We start from the raw sequence: 23,367 nt of genomic DNA on the forward strand, positions 1-23,367 counted from the left end.
CTCCAGATTCACGGGCATGTAGCATTATATCATGTTTCCTTCCTCACCCTCCTCTTCTTTTGCTCTGCAGGCCAGGGGCACAAAAGTTATTTTGCCCATGAGTCTCAGTGCTCTCATCTGAAAAATGGGCCAGTCCGACCAGAACTGCACACATACACACACAACACACATACTCTCTTCTTTCTTTTCCTAAGCCGTTAAGAGATTAGGAACAGGACTGTGTGCTTTTTTGGCCCTGGACACTTTGATGTGTGTTTCAGAAGACGGAGGATATTCTCCTACGTAAGCCCAGGATACTGATCAGGTGCTCCTGGTTGAGCATTGACCCAGCACTCTTTATCTGGTCTACAAGTCTTTGTATTCTGGTTTTGTCAGTTGTCTTAGTAACTCCCCGAAGAGCTGGATCTCCCCCCCTCCAACCACCCACAGGATGCTGTTTGGAATCACACAGTGCATTTTAGCTTATCTTATCTCTTTCCCTTCAGTTGGGAGGCTCTTTTCAGCTTTTCTTTGTGTTCTGTGACATTGCCTTTTGGAAGGATCCAGAACAGTTGTCTTGCAGGAGGCACCTCCGTTGCCTTCTGGTTCCTCCTCGTGAGATTCAGACACTCAGGTTACAGATCCCTGCTTGGGATTGTCAGAACCTGCTCTCTTGACCACCCTGAGGTTCTTCCTGTCAAAGGGACACTTGGCCAGCCTGAGCTCATCTTGGTCCCATCCCAGCAGCTGGCATGTCTCGGGGACGATCTGTGGGACTTACAACGCGTGCATCTGGGGGGCATGCGGTTTCGATAAAAAGTGAAAGCAAAACACAGTTTCTCAACAGAAAAAAAAAGCCAGTACAAGATCATTAGAAGGAACAAAGGAGCGGGGAGATGACATTGGAATATACAAGTTCTAGAAATGCTGAGAACACAAAAGTGACTTGTAATTCTGTCACTTGGAGTAGCATAGCCTCGTTAGTGTAAGTTTTGGCATAATTCCTCCCAATCGATCTGCTTTATCCCCCTTGCCCTCGGGGCACTCATTCTTACACAGTTGAGTAGAGTGAAGTATGTGTTGAGAGCTAAAGAGAGGAGGAACATTTGGGAGGTCGAGCTCAGTCTAGGGGCATTTGGGGAACTGGCCAGGCGGACACATCACGGGTCAGGGATGCCTGCTGAGAGCTTGTGCCCCTGGAGCTGGGGTTTCCACCCCACTATGTGGACACCAGTGTTTCCCACTGTCCCTGGGAGGAGATCAGACCTCGGTGAGTAGGGCTGGATCCCCAGAGCCCCTCAAGATGGCTCCGAACCCAAAACCTAGGGGCGGCTCAGTTGAGCACAAACCAGGCAGAAACGCATTGCATCTAAGATTGGTCCCCACCCCCTACCCGGAGTTGTATTTTTCGAAGCCTGAGCCTGGGGATTTGGGAACAATAGCTGCTGTGATAATAGTGCACGCTTCTCCAGCATGTCCTCTGAGCTGCAGGTCGTGTACTCTGTACATATTGATTTGTTTAAGCCTCACACCCATATTGTGGGAGTGTTACAGTTCCCGTAGACCCAAAGTAGAACAGAGGTGCAGAGAGAAGTAACTTGCCCAAGGTCAGACAGATCCTTGAATAGCAGAGGGGGATCTCAGCCCACGGAGTCTGGGAGTGTGTGGTGCTTTCTGGCCGCATCTGAAGCAGCAGTTTGCCTATTTATTTAACTCAGGCCTCCATGAGCCCATGTGGTGCTTTTGTGGAACTAAAAACAGATGCCCCTTTCTCATGACCCTTTTCTGCCATCTGCCAGAAAATTGTGGTCATATGTATACAGAAATCTACAGTGTCCTGAGATGGGACTGCTTCCCTGAGGGGTGGGAGTAGAAGGGCCAGGGGGATTGTGCAGTGTACAACCTGCACAACTGTGCACAGTTACCCAATATTTAGCAAATATTTCTCAAGTGTCTACTTCAGAGATCTATAGTAAACAAGATAAGCCAGTAAAATATTTACTATGTCAGATGTCAGTAAGTGTTCTTAACAAAGATAAAGCAGGAGAAGAGGGCTCATGGTGCAGGGGGTTGGGCTGCACTTTTAAATAGAGTGGTCAGGGAAGGTGAGGTCAATGAGGCTGATGTTTATGTAGAGAACTGAGGGAGGTTAGGGGATAGGCTGTGTAAGGTTTAGGGGGAGAGCAGTCCAGGGAGAGGGAAGAGCCAGTGCAAAGGCCCTGAGACAGGTCGGTGCCTGGTGAGTTTGAAGAATATTGAGGAGGCCCATGTGGTGGGAGCTGGGCAAACCAAGGGGAGAGAGCAGGTTATGAGGGCAGAAGGTACCATGGCACATCTAATGGGGCCTTATGGGTCCCAGAGAGGACTTTGTTTTTGCTGTGAGTGAGACAGGAACCTAAGGGTTCTCAGCCGATAAGGCACATTAGCCGACTCAGGTTCTAACCAGATGCTGGTGGGGTGGGGACAGAGAGACCAGTGGGGAGAACATCCAAGAAATTCAGGCGTAATACGAATTTTGAGTGAATTTACGGATGCTTTCAGCGAAGCGGAAGGAGGCATTTGCTGTAGCAGAGGCTCAAAGGAGAGTTTCGGAAGGTCTCTCCCAGGCACCACAACCGCCGCCGCCCCCCCCCCCCCCCCCCCCCCCCCCGTGCTGGTTCCTCCTTGCTTCCCTCTGGGCACAGAGTGGGGTCTTGGAAGGAACCAGCCATGAGAGAGCTGGGAGCCCAGCTTCCAAGCAGACCTGTTCCGTGACCAGGGGCATGCTCAGTTTTCACTGTGTAACATAGGATAAACAGGGGACTTGAGGTGGTCAGTAAGTATTTGCTACTTTGCCTTCTTTGAATTGTGAAATAAAGGGTCCACAAATACTATCATACATGTTACTTTTTCTTTTTCTTTTCTTTTCCTTCTTTCTTTCTTTATTTTATTTTTTTATTTTTTGAGAGAGAGAAAGAGACCTGACTGCACGGAGGAGGGGGAGGAGAAGCAGAGGGAGAAAGAGAAGATCTTAAGTAGGCTTCATGCCCAGGGCAGAGCCTGATGCAGGGGTTGATCCCATGACCCTGAGAGTCAAAATCCAGTCATGTAGCTGACTGAGTCACGCAGGTACCCCTACTTTTTCTTTTTTTTTTATATTGAGGCTTATTTGACACATGAAATGTTAGTTTCAGATGTGCAAGGTATTGATTTGTTATTTCTGTGTACTGAAAAATGAGTACCTCTGTATGTCTAATGGACATTCGTCACCATACAGAAATAATTTTTTTTCTTGTGATGAGAACTTTTTAGATTTTACTGTCTTAGCGACTTGCAAATATTCAGTATATTATTACCTGTAGTTACTGTCCTGTGTGTTGTATCCCTGTGAATTATTTTAGAACTGGAAATTTGTACCTCTTGATCCCCTTCACCCATTTTGCCCACCCTTACCCCATAGATACTTCTTTTATTTTTGTAATTTCTTTAAATATTTTATTCATTTGAGAGAGAGAGAGCGAGCACATGCAAGCAAGAGAGCACAGCAGTGGGGAGCAGCAGGCAGAGGGAGAAGCAGGCTCCCCACTGAGCCGGGAGCCCAATGTGGGACTTGATCCCAGGGCCATGGGATCATGACCTGAGCCAAAGGCAGACACTTAACTGACTGAGCCACCCAGGCGCACTTCCCCATAGATACTTAAGGAAAAAAACCAACAGCTTTGTTGAGATAAAATTTTCATGCCATACAACTCATCCATGTAAATCATACAATTCTATGGTTTTTTCATACATTTGCAGGGTTGTGTAACCATCCCTAGTGTCAATTTTAGAACATTTTCCTCTTGAAAAAGAAGCCCTGAGCCCCTTGGTTGTCCTCTCATCCCTCCCGTCTGCCCGACGCCTGGCAACCGCTGATCTAGTTTCTGTCCCTGTGGACGTGTCTATTCTGGACATCGTGTGTGGGCAGAGTCATAGAACAGGTGGTCTTCCGTGTCTGGCTTCGTTCACTTTGCACGGCGGTTTCTCCGTTCCTCTGTGTCGTAGCATGGGTCAGGACATCATTCCTGTGTCCTTGCCAGCTAATACTCCGCTGTGCGGATGAACCGCAGTTTGTTTCTCTGTTCATCCGTTGATGAGTATTTGGTTTGTTACCACCTCTGCGGCTGTTAGGAAGCATTCTGCTCTGAACATCCGCGTGCTGCTTTGTCTGCGGATGTGTGTTCTTACTTTTCCTGGGCATCCGCCGGGAGTAAGATCGCTGGGCCATGGGGTGGCTGTACATTTAACATGCATGAACAACCAGCATGGCACACAGTTGCTCCATTTTGCATCCTATCAGGAGTAGACAAGGGTGTGAGAGTGTTTTCTTCTCTTCGGGGGATCTTTTTGTTGAATTGTACAGAAAGGCACACATATCCTAAGCGGGCAGCTGCGTGAATTTTCACAGATTGGATGCACTCATGGAACCGGCTCCCAGATGAGAAACAGAGCATGACTTACCTTGCTCCCTGACCTCTGCGTCCCGCATGCCCACCTCACCAGGAGCCTCCATCCACATTATAATTCCACAGATGAGTGTTGCCTGGGTTTGTACCTGATGTATCAGATCCTATGGTAGTGTTTTCTTTCAGTCCGTGTCGTGTTTTTGAGATCCTTCCGTGTGAGTAGATCAGTCTTGGGTCCTTCCCTTTTCACTGCTGTGTAGTATTCCATTGTGTGGCTATACCACAGGGCATTTGCACATCCTCCCATTGGTGGGACATCTAGGTTGTTTGCAGTCCAGGGGTGCTGTGAACATTCTAGAACGCGCCCTCTGGTCCCCATCTGCCATTACTCATAAGGGCGGAATTACACGGAGAGTAGCCCCAGGCTCTGTGTGACACCAGGTAGAATTTACCTGTAGGCTCCCCTCCCTTCTTGATGCCTGCGTGTCCCACATCATGTGTTCTAGAATCCTTCCTCATTGAGGACTGAAAGCCTTGGTTGTGGTCCTTGCTGCTGGTTTTAGCTCCTTCACACTTGCTCTACAGACTTAACAGTTGTTCTCTTTCATGGTACCCAGACGCTGGACACCCATGCGGTCAGTGTAGATGGGGAGGCGCTGCCTGGGGGTCCTGTTGGGTTTGACCTGGTTCTCAGGAGGTGCTCTCACCCCCTAGGAGGCATTCTGCACATTTGCCCAGAGTTCTGGTCACCCTCCTTGTTGTGGTGGCTCCTGGCACTGAGTGGGCAAGAACCATGGGTGTAGACTGTGACTGGAGTAATCTGCCTCCTGGGCTGGTGCGCAGGGTGGGAGAAGCAAACAAGTCCTGTGGAGTGTTCCGCACTGACGTGTGGAGCTGTGCCCACCTCTCTTCCTCTTGCTTGTCCTCTGTCTCTCCAGAGTGCCCTTCCTTCCAGCACCTCCACCCCAGCTTACTTCTGCTCACTTCCCCTCCTCTGAGCAGCTCTCTGGGCTGAAGCCCAGACTCAGTACCCTCCCCAACAGATCGGACTCATTGGAGCCCACAGGAGCCCACAGTTGTCACCCGAGCTGTGACGTACCCCCCGCAAGACCTCTCACCTCCTCTCCAGCTCACACTCACAGGTTTCTTCTGGGTCCCGCGGGCCTCCCTCTCATCCTAGTAGCCAGTCCTCCATTCTGAGCCCAGCCCCATGGGTCTCTGGCCAGCACTCCCCTCCCTCCCCCAGCCCCGGTCAATGATGAATCAGGCGCCTACACTCTCCAGCGTCTGCTGTGGTCACTGAGAATGGTCCCCCTCAGTCATTCCGTCAGAGTTTACACAAAGTGAACAAAACAGACCCAGCATTCATCCCCTCCTGGTGGAGACAGACAGCAGATAAGATAAATCACATTTACAACATGTCTGATAGTAATCAGCGCTGTGAAGGAGAGAGAGCAAAGCGAGGAGGTGGAAATGCCCAGGGGGCGGGTAGGGATTGTAGCTGTAGACAGAATTGGGTTGAGTCTTCATGGGATGACAGTAGAGAAAAGGAGGTAAGGGCAAATGCCTATCAGACAGGAAGCAGCTCGTGCAAAGGTCCTGTGGGAGGCATGCACCTGGTGTGGTCAGAAGGGTATGGATGAGGGGCAGAGGGTGAGAGACAGCAACAGGAAGTGGGGGCAGATTTACTGGGGAAGGCAGGAGCCCCGGAAGGGCTCTGAGCAGAGGAGGGGCGCAGTCTGACTGGGGTTCTGATGCGAGCCCTTTAACTGCCGTATGGGGATGAGAGGGCAGGGTTAGGGGGACAGAGGGGACAGAAGCTGATAAGGCCACGCAGGAAGGCCGAGGGCTGCCCCGCCTTGCTCTGGAGCTGTGCTGGACTGGCACATCCCAGCGTGTCTGAACCTTCATTCAAGTGGACCCTCAGAAGTGCAGCTCAGGCCTCAGGAAGTTGGCCAGAGCTGCGCCCCCAACACTTTCAGGTTCGTTGAAGACCGTTGAGGTTTTTTATTTCTGTAATAAAGTCTTAATTTTCAAATAGTTTTAGATCAGAAAAGCAGCAGAAGTGTGCAGAGCTTTCGTGTAGCCCGCGCCTCGCTTTCCCTAATGTTCACATCGTACGGTGTTACGGTGAAACCAGCACTGTCCGTTGCCATCACACAACTGGAGAACATACTCAGATCTGCCTAGTTTTCCCCTGGTGCTCCTGTTCCAGGATCCTGTCCAGGAAACCACACTGCATTTAATCATCATGTTTCCTGAGGCTCCTGTTGGCGGTGACAGTTTCTCAGACTTTCCTTACTGTTGATGACCTTGTTGGTTTGAGTAGTACTGGTCGATCATCTTGGAGACTGTGCCCACTTGGGGGTTTGTCTGATGTTTTTCTCGTGATTAGACTGGCAGTTAGGGTTTGGGAAAGGAAGACCACAGTGGTGAAGTACACTTCTCCTCACGTTATATTAAAGGTACTGCACACTGTCAGCTTGATTTATGACTGGTGAGACTGACCTTGATCGCTGTGACTGACCTTGATCGCTGTGACTGAGGGCACAGTAGTTTTGATTTTCTGCTCCTGGCTGTGAAGATGGTAAGCGTTCGACTACATGTAGATATATTTGCACGTGTCGACTCATTTCTGTACTCACAACTCTTTGGGGAGGGGCGCAACTTGGAACCTGATTTTACAGAGAAGCAAACTGAGGCACAAGGAGGTTGTTGTAGTTCACCCAGGGTAGCACATCAGTTAAGTGGCGGAAGTGGGATTTGAACTCAAGAGGTCGGTTTGCAAAGTCCAGGCTCTTTGCTGTCATCTGTTTATTATAAAGTACACATATACACGTTATGTGACCATCACCTCCATCTAATTTCATTTAAATGGAATTGTATGATATGTGAGCTTTTGTGTCTATACTTTATTTTTAATCTTTTGGTCTCTTTTTGAGCCCTTTTTTGTGCCTTCCATCTCTATTATGAGGATTAGTTTAAGGTCAGTGGTATAAGATACATAAGTCAACTTAGTCTGGAGTGTATTCTCAGGCTAAAGGACATCCCGCTGTCCGTTTTGGGGATCCTGTGCCCTTCCCTGAGACACCTCACTTGTCATCTTTGACACCTTGTCACCTTTGCCCAGTGTCAATCCATATATCAATTACCTGTCCGGCTGAATCGGTTTTATCTCGGAGGTTAGGGAATAAATAGAAATTGACGTTCTACCAATGGAACAGAACAGAGAGCCCAAGATGAGAGGCAGGCATGTGTGAGCACGTCATGAGACACAGTGGGCTCTGGTCAGACCAGTGGGTAAGGGGGAGACACAGTACATGGAGCTGGTGCCAAAAAAGTAGTCCTCCGTATAGAAAGAGATGATTTTGGATCCCTACCTCACACCGTGGAAAATGGATTTTTACCATTTTCCATTTTTATCATTTATACCCCAAGATAGTTTTCGGATTCAAAGTCAGATGTAAACTTAGAAACTCTTTAGATTTGGGGCGGAGGACAGATCCTGAAACAAGATACAAAAGGCATTTCTGTGAGAGGAAGGCTGCGCAGCTCTGGCCTGTGTGTTCCCCTGCAGCCCTTTCTCTCTCTGAGGCTCCAAGCACGCACACACGTGCTCTCTCTCTCTCTTTCTCTCTCTCTCTCTCTCTCACACACACACACACACACACACACACACACACACACCCCTTGTCCTGGGTAGGGTGTGTTAACCCAGGTAATTATTAGCTTTGGGACCATCAGAATACCTAAGACAGAAATGTCTTCACCGAAGAAGGTGCTAGAGCAAACAAGGCAGCTTGTATAAGGCTGTGTTTGCACGTCCTACATGGCTGCTCTCAATTATCCCCTGTTTATTCCAATCCCTCTCAAACTCTGCAGGGCCCTGGATTCTGCTCTCTCCCTGCCCCCCCACCCCCGGCCCCTGGATCTGTAGTCTCTGCTGCTTTACAATCAGATCCAGAATCTGGCCAGTTTTCACTTCTTCCCCTACCACCAGCGTCTCGCCTCTGGGCTGCCTGCCCCGTCCTCACTTTCTAAAATCCATTTTCCACTCAGCAGCCAGAGGGATCCTGTGAAAACCTGAGTCAGATCATGGCCCACATGTTTCGAGCCTTCCCATCTCTTGGGCTTCTTCAGAATAAAAGTCCAGGTCCTCACCTTGGCCCACCGGGCCCCCCATCGTTTGGCCTTTGAACTTGCCTCTTTGACCCCTCTTCATCTCCTTACCATTGCTTAAGCACCCTGGTGCATTTCCACCCCAGGGCCTTTGCATCTGCTGTACCCTCTGCCTCGGATGCCTTTCCCCGCGTGTCCACGTTTCTTCTGTTCTCTCCACATATGCTCAAATTCCTCTTATCTGTGAAGCTATCCTGACCACTACTAAGAGTGCATCCCCCTCCTTCCCTACCCCCTTCCCCCACCACCTTTCGCCTCTATCCTTGCCACTGCCCACTCTGCTGTATGTCTTATGTTCTGTGGTCTGACTCCTGCCAGCAGAGTGCCCCCTCCAGGAGAGCAGGGATGTCTGTTGTCTTTGCTGCTGCCTCCCCGGTGCTGCTGGAAACGACACAACCTTAAATAAAATGGAATCATTTTTTTGGCCGCTGAGTGGGGAACCGAGTTTAGAAGGAACTGGAGAGGAAGCAGGAAGGCAGTGAGTGACTCCCCCGCAGCACTCCAGGCAGCACTCGCGGGCATCTCTACACGGACGGTGCTGGTTGCAAAACCCAGGGAAGGATGGCAGATTTATTAAGAAACAGGAGGAAGCGTGGTGTCTCGGAGCCACTGGGCTTAGCTGGTTCCTGAAGACAGCTCCGCTCTGATGAGCAATTAGAAAGCTGTGCTCGAATCCAGGAAGAAAAGCGTTTCACTGCAGGAGGGTGGAGGGGAGGACAGTAACTCGCTGCCAGCAGATCCTCAGGCGTCCGGGGTTTTGACAGGCATCAGAAAACCATCCAGGCCACGGTGTCCATGAAATCTGGGTTCAAATCCCAGCGCTTCCTTTTACCGTGGAGTAGCTTTTGGTCTGTACACATTTGGCTACAAGTAACAGTTTACCTGACCGGCGATGGCTTAAATAATATTCCTATTTTTAAAAAACAACACTTCTTTAACAAATGTCTTCCCCTGTTTGGATAGATCGTAGTTTTTTGTTCAACCTGTTTTCTACTGATGGCCAGTGGATTGTTTCTAGTATCTTGCTGTTATAAACAGCAGCCGGGGACATTTACAAGGTTGCATACCTCACGTTGTACCTGCAGGATACGGAAGTGAGATTGGTACATAAGTGAAGTTGTGAGTAGGGGATACATGCATTAGTATCTGGAGAGCCTCATTATTTAAAGATGCCATATTCGTGAATTCATCCCCTTGCTCTGTATTCATTCTTACAAACCAGCCATCGGTCCTCCCCGCACTGTCTTGGTTGTCTGCACACATGCACAGAGCGGTGAGGGGGAAACTTCGAGTCTTCCTGTGTGCCCATTCCTAGTGCAGATCGAAAAAGCAAACACTCTGCCTTCTTGTTTCAGCTCCCACACTGCAAACGAGTGCCCTTTTCGTGGTCTAACCTTTAGCGCCCTGTTTTTCACATCAGTGCACTGGGTGGTGGTGATTTCCCCATTTAAAAATGCCCCCCCGCCTAGGGCGAGAAGGTTGGAAAGTGCCTCATGTAGAAAACACATGTGCAGGGCGAACTTCTTTCAGACGTGAGTTATAGTGCTGTGGGCCATGAGTTCCTTGGGACCCAGTCAGTAATATCTATTAAATAAGGTGTATTTAAACGGAAACACACATAAAACAAGGTTACGTATTGATCGCCTGATGGAAATGTGACCAGAGGCTCACAGGGACCTAACCCTTGATTTCCCCCAGGAGCGATAGTTCAGGATTCCCTAATTCAGCGATCGTGGTAACTTTATAGAACATAACTACCATGAATAACAAGAATCGATTATACGGCCTTTTTTTTCCTCCTTTATATCCTGGCTGTGCTTTATTGGGATATAATTTACATGCAACCAAATGCACACATCTTCAGTACACAGCGTGATGAATTTTGACAGATCTTACTCAGGTAACCATTAACCCAGATCCGGATCCAGCACATTTCCATCGGGGAAGAGTCCCCCTCCTTCTGTCCCTCCGCCTGCCTCCTTGAGAGGCCACCACAGCTCTGATTTCTTCCCATGGGTGTCACTGACTCGGAACTTCACGTGACGGGATCGCACTGTGGGTGGTCTTCTTCGTCTGGCTTCCTTTGCTCCATCAGGATGCGTTTGGGATTCATCCGTGTTTCTGTATGGTAACGGTGGCGTCGTCCCTTTTACTGTCCACTGTGTGGGCTGTTACACGGTTTGTTTTTTCATTTACCAGGCAGTGTACATCTGTGCTGTTTGCAGTCTGGGGCTGGTGAAGATGGCTGGTGTGAAAATTTTTTGCGGAAATGCTTTCGTACACATTCTTTTCACTAAGGTCATAGAGTAGGTGTATGTTTCACTTAAATTAAGCCAGGTTTTTCATTCTCTTCTGGAACAAGGTGTCTAGTAGGCCATTCTAGGGATTTGGGGCAGCTCAGGATTGCCAGGCTGCTGGGATCTGACTCTTGTGACCTCCTCCCTCTGGGGCACAGAATAGCTGCCGCAGCACCAACCATTAACATCATGCTTCACATCAGTTTTTCAAGCAGGAAGAAGGAGCAGGGGCAAATAGTCTTCCCAATGTAGGGCTCTCTTTATCCAAATGTAAAAATCTTTCCCATGTCCACAACTTAACTGCAGAGAGGATGAGGAAGGATGTTTCTGACCAAAGGGTAAAGGCCTATGCTTGTAGTGACTCATCCTCGTGAGCGGGTACATTGCTGAATGAAACCAAATGCAAGTTCTGTTGACCAGGAAGTCAGGCTGGGAGTGGCTTTGGATAATGGGCCACCTCTTTAGGCCCATTGCCCCGAAACGCAAGGTTGTCATTGGCTAGGAACCAGTGGCTTGTGTTCAGTATGAGAACAAGAGCCCTGGGAGGAAAATGAAGAGACAGAAGTTTCTAGAACAGAGATTCTCCTGAGTGTGGTCCCTGGGCCAGCAGCATCTGCATCACCTGGGAAGTTGTTCAAAATGCACATTCCCAGGCCCTGCCCCAGCCCTTCTGAGCACAAAACCCAGTCCTTACTTTAAAAGCCCTTCGGGTGATTCTGGTGCATGTTCAAGTTTAGGACCCAGTGGCCTAAAGCATGCGCAGTGTTGTTGGAGTTTTTGTTTCCCTTTCGCTCCTCCGAGCTCCACTTGGTCCCGACCTCGAAGCCTTCCCTGCTGACCGATGCCACAGGAGGCCCCGTGTCCGGTCAGTGTAATTATTCCTTTTGTTCCCTTCCCCCACCCCACTGCCTGTTTCCCACCTTCTTGGGAGTTTCCTCTGTTCTTTTTTAAACCAGTGTTCAGGAGAAAATGTAAAACCTTTTGAGATACCTGGTTTTCTTGGCAAACCCGCAGCTTTATAGCTGCATTTAGAACAGTGGTGGATGGTAGAAAGTGGGGGGTGGGGGGAGGTGCAGAACATTCTAGTGTGTAACTACCTGGTTAAACTAGGCTTTTAGGAACTAGACACCAGTCGCTTTATGAGCAATCCAAGTTTTATAGGGCACGCTTTTATGTTGTTAAACTAATTCAATGATTTTAGAACTCTAAAGGTCACTGAAAATAAAGATGGTGTAGATTTTAATTGCTCTTCAAATTGCTTTTTCTCTCTCTTCCCCAGAGGGGTGGGAGTGGGCGAGGAATCAACATTTTTTCCCTGTTTTCCTTTTTTTACTTTGAAATAGACACAGCATGCCAGTGGCTACATAGCCTGGGCCAAGCTAGCTCTTATTGGGCTTTCTGGTGGAATTGAAAGAGGTGCCTTCTCTGGGAGGGCACAGTCCCTTCGTCTCCTTTGTGTGAACTAGAAGAGAGTCCTTTCTCCAGGTGGATGTCGCCCTTCTCTGGGTCTTCCTGGTGTGAGCAGAGCCTCAGCTGCATTTGAGGCCGCACTTGTCCCCATGACTTAATTCCTTTGTATAGTGAACAACCTGTGCAACTGTACATGGTTGTTTGTGTATATATATTGTATACCCAGGATACATCTAGACCCTTTTTTTCAAATGGGGAAGACCATATTCACAGCTCTGGGGTCATAGACCTATCATTTGGGTGAACTACTATTCAATGTGCTACAGAGGCCATGGGAAAAATCGGAAGAGGGCAGCATCTGGGCATTGTGGTAGGTCAGGTCCACTGCAGGAACTCATCACTCAGCGTTGGACCAGGCCGTGTGGGATATGAACTGAGTTTTCTATGGCGCTTCAGGACAGTGTAAGGGGAAGAAGGCATAAGAGGTGGGGCACTGTAAGTTCACTGCAGGGAATGTTCCCCTGGAGGTTGGGGTGAGAGCAGCTTGTCAGCCTGGCACTCTCGCGTAGTTCCCACGAGCTTGGGAGCCCGTTAGCCTGGGTTCACATCCTGGCTCTACTATTCTGCTAACTCTGTGACCTTGGGCAAGTTACCTAACCCCTTTGTCTGCCTCGGTTTTGTCAGCTGTGAAATGGGCACGAGGGTCATGGCACTTAGTACAAGAGTTGTTGTGAGAATGAAATGTAGGAAGATGGAACGCTTAGATCAGCACCAGCCACTTCGTAAGTGCTCTGCAAACCTTGGCTTTGGTGGTGAAGAGGGTGATGGAGCAGGAAGGGTGATGAAGTTTGTATGTGGTTTGACTGATGTTTTTCTGATGCACTTGAGCTGTCATTGCCCACTCCAGTCTGTTGGTGCCCGGCAGAAATATAGGAGGTGCTGAATGAACAAATGAATGAATGAATGAATATAGTAACATCTAAAATTTGTAACAAGCAAGGCACCTGGTAGCTCAGTTGTTTGTCTGACCCTTGATCTTGACTCAGGTTATGATCCCAGCGTTGTGGAATCGAGCCCCACATAGGGCTCTGTGCTGAGTGTGGAGCCTGTTTCAGAGTCTCTCTCTCTCTTCCTCCACCCCAAACGCCCACTCACTCTCTCTCTCAAAATAAATAAAAATAAAATAAATTTAAAATTCGTAACAAGCAGTAGACCATTAGCACAGATTAGGTGGTGCCTGGTGTCACACTGCAGTTGCTGGGTCCTAGAGGTATTTCAGAATGGAGATGTCTGAATATATTTTTTAAAGGTTTTATTTATTTATTTGACAGAGAGAGAGATTACAAGCAGGTGGAGAGGCAGGCAGAGAGAAAGGAGGAAGCAGGCTCCCCACCGAGCCGAGAGCCTGATGCGGAGCTCGATCCCAGGACCCTGAGATCATGACCTGAGCCGAAGGCAGAGGCTTAACCCACTGAGCCACCCAGGCGCCCTGTATTTGAGTATTTTAACCACAGGTGCAGTCAGTTGTGGGCAAGCGGGATATTAGCACAGGCTGGGTGCATAAATAGATGAAAAGAAAAATGATGGGGGTCTCGATGTGAGTAGGAATAGTGGCCATGGAGAGGAGGAGAGGGCTCCGGGAGGTTTGGGAGATGAGTGAATGGATAAGACTCAGGTGGAGTCAGAGGTGTGAGGCCAAGAATGGTCCTTCATTTCTGGAGAGGGCTGTATCAGTTAGCTGTTGCTACGCAACAAACAGCCCCCAAACTATTGCTGCTTAACAGATTAGCCACCGGACGCCTGAGTGCTTCAGTCAGTTGAGCATCTGCCTTTGGCTCAGGTCATGGTCTCGGGGTCTTGGGATCGAGCCCCGCATCTGCCTCCCCACTTAGCAGGAAGTCAGCTTGTCTTACTGTTAAAGCCATGCTCCTGGTGGTTGGAATCTGGACTGGGTACAGCTGTGTACTTTTAGTCTTGCTTTGGTGTCTGTGGTCAGTTGAAGGCGAGCGAGGTGGCTCTGCTTCTGGAACCTGACTGGATGTCTGCTGGGACGATGGGAGGTGATGGGCATGTGACTGTTGTCACCCGGTGAGCTAGCCTAGGCTTCATCACACAGCACCTGGGCAGAGAACAGAAGTCTGGTGGGTCTCTTGAGGTGTAGCCTCAGAAAGACACACCATCACTTCTGCCACATTCTGTTAGCCAAAGTGAGTCAGAAGGCCAGCCCGACGTCTAAGGGTGGGTGACAGAGCCCATCCTTTAGGGGGAGTTGCTGCAAAGAGTATGGGACCAGGGAGAAGACTATCTGGCTGCTTTTGCGATCAGACTGATCTCTTTTTCAGATCCCCTTTCCGCCAGCCATGTTCCATGTTGCTGAGCCCTCACAGTCAGTCCCACACAGAGGACTGTCCTTGACCTGTGGGAGCTAGAGAGAGTCCTTGCAGTGGTTTGCAGAGATATCTAGAAATGCAAGCTAAGTGGTCGGCTCGGGTCTGGCTGCAAATAATGGAAAACCTAATAGTGGTTTGAGCTGTAAGAATTAAGAAGTCCGGAGGCGGGCAGTGCATGAGGAGTTGTTAAGAACCCAGCCTTCTTCTGTCCTCCCAATGGCTATCCTCTGCTGGTGGGCTTATCTGCCCTAGGTTTATTGCCTCATTGTTACAAAATGGCCACGACCGCTCCAGTCTTCTCAACTGTACTAGAAGCTGGAAGTGGAGAACAGAGGATTTTCTCCCTAGAGGAGCTCTGCCTTTATATTCTGGAAGAAAAACTCTCCCCAGGTCTGTGCCCTTTGGCTCTTCCTAGTTGCAGAACCGTGGCTGCCCTGTCTACATGGAAGCTTAGGAAAATGAACACATGATACAAGGGATAAGAGTGCCCCTCGTGTAGTCTAATTATTTTCAAGCCGTTTGGACCTCAATCCACAGTAGGAAATACGTCCACATACAGACACACATAATTGAAACCAATCTCACAAACTGATATTTAACGCTTAACCACGGATGGTGCCTTTTAATATTTTCTATGCAGTCCCGTTCCATTTTGCCCCATACTATTTAATTAAGAGGGGAAAAAAAAACTCCTGGTCACAACCTGCTCATTTGATTTCACAACCCTCCAAGGCGTGACCCGTCCTTTGGAAAAAAAAAAAAAAAAAGACTGACTCAGAGCAGGCTTTGTTTACATCTCGGAATTGGCAAGTGTTACCCTGCAAGGCTTCAGGCTTCTGTGAGTAAGGGAGGGAGGGCTGGGGAAGTGGGGCTTGGAAAACAACACTTGGGCTTTGCCACATGGGTTTCTCTTCCTGTCCGTCCCCATCGGCGGAGGAGACGGCTGTGGACTTGAGTGTTGGTTGTCTGTCCATCCCCCACAGGGGTTGCTTAGAAACCCTCGCTGGGCAGTTTGAAGGAGCCTGTTTCTGGAGTCCGGACTCTGACTCCCGCGTCCTGCCGGGCGATCTGGCTCGTGCCTGCCTCCCGATGACAATGCAGAACTCCACTCGCCTCCCCAGCGCAGGAGGCATTCGCACGATCTTCTGGAAGGACACTTTGTCATTGTTGCGTCAGGGCTGTTCTCGCGAGTCACGTGTGGTTTTCAGCCCCGGCTTGTCCTGCTTTTTATAGCGTGGTGGTGAGGAATGAGGTCTTCAGCATCACAGGGTCTGAGTTCGAATCTTGAATGTCCCCCACCCCACCCCACCCCCACCACCACTGTGGCCACCGGTATGGTTTGGGGCAAGTGTCCTGACCCCCCTGAGTCCCTGCATCTTGCTTGAGCTGTAATGCTCAAGGCAGCGTCCCTCCCGCCTCATGCAACCAGGAGGGGTCAGGGGTGTGACGTCAGCACGAGGGCCGATCCCAGGGAAGCATTGGGGCGGTGCGGACTCTTTGGGGTGCCTCGGTTGGCTCTGGCTGGGTTTGTGCAGTAACAAGGGAGCCCCACTCCTCCGGGGCTTTCAGTGGCAAAGGCTCGTGTCATGCCCTCGTGGGTCCATGTGTCTGTCCCCTTTGTTGTGGGACTCAGGTAGAGCTGTGAGACAGCTCTTAAAGCTTCCGCTCTACTCCCAGGTGGACAGTTTGCACACTAACCATGGCCCCCAGTCACCTTTATTTTTAATAGCTTTCGGGTATGTGTGTGTGGAGGAGAGGGGCATGTAATGCCACCCCTGGTCGAGAACCACAGGTCATGCTCCCCTCCCCACCCAGGGCCAAGGACTGAGTGTGCTTTTGCTCATTAGAGTATCCCCCAGGCTGGACACGCCGTGCGTACTTCATACCTGCCCTTACCACCAGGCTGCTGTGAACAAATGAACGGATTTGTCTGAGAACGGTATGCTCATTTCTTTATTCCCCAAATATTTACGGAGCTGCTCCCGTGCAGGCATGGGCGTCCCGCAGAGAACAAAACAGACAATATGTGATCAGACAGACGTTCGCTACTTGGTATTAAAAATTGTCTTTTTCTTTTTAAAAAAAAAATAAGCATTTTTCATTGTGGAAAATTTCAAATGTGCACCAAGTAGAGAGAACAGCTGTACAGGGACCCCCATCCAGTCCATCAGCCACCTGCATCCCTTTTCAGTTGCTGCCCCTCTTACAGATAGCTCTGTCCAGTGAGAGAGCTTGCTGCCACGATGGAAATGTTCCCAATCTATGCTGCCCCAGCCACTAAAAACGCGGTGAGCAGGATTGAGGATACATCTTAAAGTCATTGAACTCTCTTATGGGAATTTAAAAAAAATCTCTGATACTCCTCATTGTCCTTTTTAAAAATTTTCTTATTTTTTTAATCGTGGTGAAAGACGCATAACGTAAAATTGGCCACCTTAGCCATTTTTTTTTTAACATTGTATCTAAGTCTTCTCTCTGCCATTGTGGGGCTCGAACTCGTGACGCCGGGTCAGCTGGGCACCCCCCGACCTTAACAGCCACTGTGCAGTGTACAGTTCAGTGGAATTGGTTCGCTCACCCTGTTGTGCAGCCGCGGCCCCCGTCCACCTCCAGAACCCTTTGCCCTTTGTCCGCGCCCACTAAACAGTAACTCCCCATGCCCCCTTCTCCCTGGCCCCTGGTGGCCACCATTCCGCTTTCTGCCTCTGTGCATGGTACACGTCGGATGGTGTAGCGTGGGTCTCTTTGTCTACTGGCTTGTTGCAGGCAGCGCAATGTCTCCCGGGTCATCTGTGTTGGGTCTGTGTCTGGGAGTCCTTCCTGGATAATACTGTAAGTCGGCACCACGGTCTTGCTTCTCCGTGCATCTGTCTGCGGATGCACGGGCTGTTGTCACCTTTTGGCGATTGTGGGGCACTCTACTGTGACAAGGGATGCCCTGAGATCTGCCCGAGACCCTCCTTTTTCAGTTCTTGTCGGGGAGAGGGACAGCAGGGGTATATACCCAGGAGCAGACTTGCTGGATTATGAGGTAGTGGTATTTTGACTGGAGGGACCGCCGGACCAGTTTCCACAGCGGCTGCGCCAGTCTGCATTCCGACCAGCAGGGCCTGAGGGCTCCAGTGTCCGCACATCCTCAGCAGTGTGTGTTTTCTGGGGTGGTTTTACTTTGTATGTGTTTGATAGTAGCCATCAGAATGAGTGTGAGCTGGTATCTGTGGTCCCGGCTGCATTGCCCTAACGATGAACCATCTTGAGCATCTTCTCACATGCCTGTGGCTGTCTGTCTGTCTTCTTTGGAGAAATGTCTTATTGAAGTCCTCTGTCCCAGTTCCATTGAATTAACCTGAATTTTTACGTAGCCACATGTGGCTGGGGTCAGCTGTATTGGTCAGCGCGTGGGTCTGTGTGCCCGCCCCCACCCCTGCCCCGAACACCCACAATTGGGTTCTTTTGGGCAAAATCCCAGACATTTTACCATTTCATCCCTAAATATTTCAGGGTTTTTTATTTTTTTATTTGACACAGAAAGATCACAAGTAGGCAGAGAGGCAGGCAGAGAGAGGAGGAAGCAGGCTGCCTGCTGAGCAGAGAGCCCGATGCGGGGCTCGATCCCAGGACCCTGAGATCATGACCTGAGCCGAAGGTAGAGGCTTAACCCACTGAGCCACCCAGGCATCCCTCAGGGTATGTTTTTACCGGGTAAGGGCCCTAGTGAAAAAGAAAAACAATAACACGAAGCCATTATTACACTTTCAACCTTTTTTTTTTTAAGTAGACTCCACGCTCTCAGTGGAGCCTGTTTTAGTCCTTGAACTCATGACCCCGAGATCAAGACCTGAGCTGAGATCAAGAGTCGGATGCTTCAGGGCACCTGGTGGCTCAAGTCATTAAGCATCTGCCTTCAGCTCAGGTCATGATATCAGGGTCCTGGGATCGAACTCTGCATCAGGCTCTCTGCTCAGCAGGGCTCCTGCTTCTCCCTCTCCCACATGCCCTGCTTGTGTTCCCTCTCTTGCTGTGTCTCTCTCTGTCAAATAAATGAATAAAATCTTTAAAAAAGAGAGGGGTGCCTGAAGGACCCAGGCACCCTTCCACTTTGAATCATTTTTTTGAAAAGATTTTATTTATTTGTTTATTTGAGAGAGAAAGCCAGAGATAGCAAGAGAGCTAGCAACAGAGAGCATGAGCAGGGAGGAGAGGGAGAAGCAGACACCCTGCTGAGCAAGGAGCCCAACACAGGGGCTCAATCCCAGGACCCTGGAATCATGACTTGAGCCAAGGGCAGCCGCCTAACCGACTGAGCCACCTAGGCACCCTGTCTGCTTTGAATCTTAATCACAATTTCTTAATATTGTCAAATATCCAGGCAGCGTTCAGATTCTCTCTTTCAGCTTCATTTGTGTCCTTTTAGCCTCCCTCTGCCTGCTGGACTGAGGGCTGCAGGGTACCTTCTTAGCCCCACGTGGCCATGTTTCCTCCACTGTGTTTGGCCGTGGCTTCTCCATAACCATTTGTTTTAGCCTCGTTTATCTCATCTGAGAAATGGGGGTAAGAACGGGCTTGTAAGGATTCGAGGAGACGTGGTCTCTGGCGGTTTAAGTAGGACCGTGTGCACAACCCAGGGCCAAAGCTGGTGGTATATAAAGCCTTCCAAAAGTGCTCGGGATGACAATGGGGCACCTGGCAACAGGTGGCAAGGCCAAAGCTTGGGGACTTTTTTCCCCAAGTTTCCCCAACTTTTTTCTTGGCTTGGGCCGGAAAGCTTTGAGGGTCGCCCCATGAGATCATGTTCACAATGGCAGTTGAAATTGTTACAGCGGGATATTTGACGCACAAAATACTTATCATGTGTGATGATTAATGGCGTTCCTATGGAACAGTCCCATGGTGGGGGGTGGGGGGACGTACCTTTATCTGCATTTTCCAGGTGGGTAAACTGAGGCAGGCGGAGGGAGGTCTGAGTAACTGGTCATAGGGCACACAGCTAGCAGGTGGCAGTGCAGGGGTGGGCACTGGGGTGGCTGGGATACCACCCCGCCATCCCACAAGGGACTTTCATCAGTCCGGGGGCACCTGATACCCACCGTGAGCCACTGGCATCCGGCTGCGCTGGAATCTGAAGCATTTATTCCAAATGTAGCAACTCTGGCCCCTCTCCCAATTTCCAACCTCTGAGATCCAGGATAGGTCCTGGGAATCAGTGTGATCATTGTGAAGACCATGGCAGGGGGGATGAGACAAGGGTCAGGGAGGCAGAGGGTAGAAGCTGGGGGCCACTGTGCCCCTGACCTTTTCTGGCTAGCCAACTCCCAAAACAGCAGGGTCAAGGCTGGAATCCATGCCAGCAGCTGCCATGTGGACTACACTTCCACTCATTTGACCAGTGGACACAGGGAGGCCCAGAGAGGTGAAGTCACTCGCCCAGGGTCCCATAGCCCATGCCTGGTGGGGTGGGGACCCGAACCCTAGTCTCCAGGCCCTGTCCTCTCATGCTGGACCTCTTAGCATCAACCTGATGGGAGACACGGGAGGTCGAGGTACCAGACCTGCTGATTGTTGACATATTGTTTTCTTTTTATTGTGGAAGCTCTCCAGAATGTACAGACTGACAAAAACGGTACCATGAAGCCCCCAGGTGCCCCTCACCCAGTCTTAACCATGATCAACTTCCTGCCACACCCAGCCCTCCCCAATTCCCTGCCCACTACCACCTGATGGTGACAATTTGGTTTTTTTAGAGCTTTTTAAGATCAGATTTAAATGTTTTGAACTTAAATGTGCAGATCTGAGCTGTGACATTCCCCTCATGGAACGGGCACCCCATCGTGAGGCAGAGCATTTCCCTCTTGCCTAAAAGCCCCCCCTTCATTTCTCTGCTGTTCCTTGGTGGAATGAAAATGCACGAATGGGGTCACCTGTGTGGCACAGCTGAGCGCCGACTCCTGCTTTCAGCTCGGGTCATGATCTCCGTGAAATCAGGCCCCAAGTCGGGCTCCGTGCTCAGCGGGGAGTCTGCCTGAGGACTTGCTCTCTCTGTGCCCCTCTCCCTCAAATAAATAAAGAAATTTTAAAACGCGCGCACACACACACACGCACGCACACATATACGCACACAAATAAAAAAAATTCTCACAGAGACGTCAGGAATCTCCCAGTGGGCATTCACCCACAGGCTCCATGTGGAGTGTCCTGGTCAGGAAGCACCCACTCCCAGCTCTAATTCTGCTGGCCTAAGGTTTGCAGAGCCTGGCCGCACCTGAAACTCAGTTCAGGGGGGAGGGAAGACCCCACACAAAGCCGGCTGCTGAGGCAAAGCCACCTCTCGAGCTCATGGACACCCTCAAGCCATGGCAGTGCATCTGGAATCTAGCTGGGACAGGATCCCATGGCAGATCCTTTCTAGATCTTTCCAGGGCCTGGGCCTGCCAAGCAAGAGGGGAAACCCTGGGTGCTCCCATTCCTCTCGCTTTTTCGAATCTGAACTATTCCAAGCATTCTTGCAATGATAACAAAGGCTGCCACCCGGCTTCATCTAATCTTGACATTTTTGCCATATTTGCTTTAGATTTTGGAGAGAAGCAGCATGATGAGAGGATCCTGCGCGGCCCAGTGGTTAAGGGCAGGGACTTTGAACAAGCCTGCCTTGGCTCAAACCCCAGCCTGGCCCCTTTGCCAGTTGAGGGCTCTTGGGTGTGTTGGGCGCTGTGCTGAGCCTCTGTTTCCCCATCTGCAGAATAGGGCTCATCAAAGTGCCAGCCTCGCAGGGATCTAGAGAAGGTGAAATGGGTTCCTACAGGTAGAACACTTAAAGCCAGTGCTGGAGGGGTGCCTGGGTGTCTCAGTGGTCGGGCTTCTGCCTTCAGCCCAGGTCATGATCCCAGAATCCTGGGATTGAGCCCCACGCCAGGCTCCCTGATCAAGGGGGAGCCTGCTTCTCCTTCTGTCCTGGCCCTGCTTCTGTTCTCTCTCTCTCTCACTCTGCTCACTCACTCTCTCTCAAATGAAATCTTAAAAAAACACACACACACAAAAAAACAGTGGTGGGCGGGCACCATCATCATGGTGGTTACCAGCGATTCTGTATTTGCGAAGTTGCCTGCTCGAGAATACATGTAACTTGCAAGATCGATATGGATGCATTTCCATGGTTCCCCAGGGGACTTGTGAAAAATTTGAGTGGCCCCGAGTGCATGTGCCCACCGGGGTGGAACAAGGCTATTTTTTGCCGTCTTGGTTCAGCTCCCGTATTGTCGAGTGCCATGGTTTTTCCATGTCTGTGCTCTTTGTGGGGGTTTGCTGCTGAAAACAGCTACCGGCATAGGGCTGAAGTGCTCCCTGGTGTCCCCAAGTGTGGGAAGGCCGGGATACGCCCTCTGAAGGAGCGTGTGTGTTCGAGGAGCGTCCTTCAGGCCTGAGTCACGGAGCTGTTGGTGGTGCGTTTGGAGTAAACGAACCAACAGTTTATATTACATGAGGTGTCCATAAACGGAGACACGGTAGACTGAGGCTGTGTATCGCTGCATTGATGTGCATGTGAGCAAAGGCTCGCAGGAGGCCCCCTGTGTCCCCCTCCCAGGATCAGGGACCCGGAATCCACAGCCACGTGCTCACGGCAACTGTGCGGAATGCAAGTGCCTCAGGTAACGAGAATTGACTGTGTTTTATGAGGTCCAGGTGTCAGTAAATTACGTCATGGGACGTCCCACATTGCCGGGGCACACACGACTGTGTAGTGCTCTACCCGGCGCTCTGTGTGTGGGTGTCACACATGGGATCACATGTAGTGTCGTCTCACCTCCTCTTAAACTTGAGTGTGACCCCTTCTTTTCTTACCTCCTCACGCGCGGTCTGGTCAGCCCCTGTCCTGAGCTCCCACTCCCTCCCTCCCCCCATCCTTCTTGTCACGGACTTTCTTATAGCCTCTTATTCTCTCCACAGCTGGCCCCCAAAAGGACACTCCCCAAGTCCCCAGCTGGGGGCCCCGCGTAGACCTGGAGTGGACACCCCCTCCTTCCCTTCATGATTCGTTTGTAGCGCAGGTAACGGGCCAAGGGTCCCAGTTGGTGCCCGGAGGGGTACTTGCCCCTCCTTGTACCTCCCTGGGCCCACCGCGACCCCCGGGGGAGGAAGGAACACTCCTTCTTGGCAGAGCCTGGCTTAGAAACTGGCTTCCTTACTTAGAAACTGGCTTAGAAACTCTTCTGTCCCTCCCCCTCTGGTCTCGGGCCCCCGGGGTCATCTGGACCGTTCCCCTGCCTCACTACCAACTGCAGGTGGGATCTTCTCCCATTTTCCCATTTTTTCCGGATTCTTTGCAGGTCTAGCCTCTCTGTCCCCTGGCTGGGCCTTCCCCTCCCACCCCACCCCTGCCCTAGGCTGTTCGGGAAGGGAAGGGCTTGTAGGTCACAGACCTGGTGGTAACTCGGGAAGAAGGAAGCATAGGTGGGGCTGGGATATGGAGCTAGAGACAGCCTATTGTCACCACTGCCAAGTGCAGCCAGAGCCTGGGAAGGACCTCCAGGGACGGTCCCCATGGCCAGCTCTGGAAGGGAGAGTCACTGGTGTGTGTGTTCAGGGGGATGTTCCCACCAGCTTCGCATGGCATGTTCTAGGCTGGGCTTTTTGACCCAAGGCCCCTGGGGTGTGTATGTATGTCCCACGGCCCTTGGGAAAGTGTGTGTCAGT

General features: G+C 50.5%; 1 protein-coding gene across 4 annotated transcripts in view; it reads left to right on the forward strand.

Annotated features, from left to right (window-relative positions):
• BICRA (BRD4 interacting chromatin remodeling complex associated protein) overlaps positions 1-23,367 on the forward strand; it is a 76,153-nt gene that overhangs the window by 28,916 nt on the left and 23,870 nt on the right. For all 4 annotated transcript variants that reach the window (XM_032323467.1, XM_032323470.1, XM_032323468.1 and 1 more), the window contains one exon: positions 22,621-22,721. The gene's annotated coding sequence lies outside the window, so the exon portion shown is untranslated. The remainder of the gene's footprint in view (positions 1-22,620; positions 22,722-23,367) is intronic.

Source organism: Mustela erminea, chromosome 19, assembly GCF_009829155.1.
Source record: "Mustela erminea isolate mMusErm1 chromosome 19, mMusErm1.Pri, whole genome shotgun sequence".
Taxonomy (NCBI): domain Eukaryota; kingdom Metazoa; phylum Chordata; class Mammalia; order Carnivora; family Mustelidae; genus Mustela; species Mustela erminea.